The sequence below is a fragment of the Morone saxatilis genome, unplaced genomic scaffold (assembly GCF_004916995.1).
Source record: "Morone saxatilis isolate NCDOM2014 unplaced genomic scaffold, NCSU_SB_2.0 Contig11, whole genome shotgun sequence".
Lineage (NCBI taxonomy): Eukaryota > Metazoa > Chordata > Actinopteri > Moronidae > Morone > Morone saxatilis.
In genome coordinates, this window is record NW_023339663.1 from 11,999,887 (window position 1) to 12,001,581 (window position 1,695).

General features: G+C 44.4%; 1 protein-coding gene across 2 annotated transcripts in view; it reads left to right on the top strand.

Moving 5' to 3' along the window:
* lgr4 (leucine-rich repeat containing G protein-coupled receptor 4) overlaps positions 1–1,695 on the top strand; it is a 27,340-nt gene that overhangs the window by 920 nt on the left and 24,725 nt on the right. The gene's annotated exons all lie outside the window — the stretch shown is intronic.

Below are 1,695 nucleotides of genomic sequence, written 5' to 3' on the forward strand. Positions count from 1 at the left end.
TGAAAAATGCCCATCACAAGTTTCCAGAGTTAAGGTGATTGCTTGCTTTCTCCAACCAACAGGAAAGATACTCAGTTTACCTTTGTATAAAAACTTTAAAAAGTTATAAAACACGTCACATTTGAGAGTGGGATCAGTCAGTGTTGGGACTAAATGCTAAAGTGACATTATTTCTGTGTCCAGCAGCAGGTTTTGCGTCCTTCAAAGGTATTTTTGTGATCTTAAAGATGTTAGAAAACGACGTAAATGTTACGATATTTGTCTACACAGATTGAACCTCTCCGCTCTGCATGTCCTCGTCACTAAAATGTACATTAAGTCTTCTGTCTGAGCTGTGTCTGGTGCAGTCTGTGGAAATATACACCGGTTTGTTCCCTGAGAAACATTTTATTTGAACGGGCGAACAGAAGACGTTTCTGCGATCACAAAAACACCTTCAGAAGACACAAAACACAACTTTCTCCCACTGAGGTTTGTGTCGGAAATGTGACCGCATCACAAAGTAACGTACGGAGGCTACAAACGGGGGTCAGATCTGGGCGAGTAAAGCTGCGTGGACCGAGCCAACGGCGCCTCGTTCCCAGTGCTGAATGTGTCGTACAGAATAACTGGGAGTCAAGCTCGAGCTGTTATCACATTGTCACCACACGTCTAACCGAGAGCCGAACTCCTGCTTCAAGCAAGGGCATGGATTTATTTAAATAAAAACGTGGGGCACCAGGTCGGGTAGATCTTTTATGGAGCGGAGCAGATACAGTTGATGATTGCCCCATGGAGAAACTCCACCGATTGTTTCACAACCTTTTGGGTTAATCATAAACTAAAGCAGCCACCTTTGCAACAGCATTGAAAACAGACATTTTGTTGTGGCTTTTTTTGTAATTGCTGCGCCCTTTGAAGACAGTATGACCACACGTTTACAGAGCCGCTGTTCACATCGCGTTATTCGGGGTAAGAAGAAGTGCAGAGGTTTGTTCGCTACACCAGAACCAACTGTGCCATTTTGAAATCACCGTTATTAAGATCGGATGTTCGGTAAACAGAGGAAGTGGATTTATATACCAGGCCGTGAAGACAAGTCAAACTAGGCCCACTGCTCCCGGTTTATTGTGGGCAGTCCGGCTTCTCAATCGCAGCATGAAACAGTGTTTTCACAAAACGATACGATAGCTGTTACTGCCACTCTGCCGGCCCATTGTGTGCCAGAATGGAAAACAATATGTAGTTTTCAGGATCGTGTTATCTAAATGCTCAGTCGGCGACAGGTTTTAAACACCACACCGCCTAATATATTCACTCCAAACTCCCTCAAAGTATGTGGAGGGTCGTGTGTCCCTCTCTCTGTCCTCCTCTCATTTGTTCTCCTGGTCTCTTGAACTTAAGTTGTCCTCTCCCACTCCCTCCGTCTTTTGTACGTGCAGCACCGGGGTTAGGGATCATGATGGATTAGTGAGACATATCGCAGCTGCAAGGGCTCCTTCTCTCAGGGCGAATTCACGCACCCACAGCGGTCTGCTGAAATCTCATATACGAGACTTCATGGCAGTATTTGAACTGAACTTGTGCCAGTTTGTAGTTATCGTGTCTTTAAAATCTGTATAATTGAATAGAGACACTGAAAATAATAATTAGCTAGTTAATACCGACAACAGGGAGGAAGATGTGTAAGTTTAAAGACACACACAGACACACACA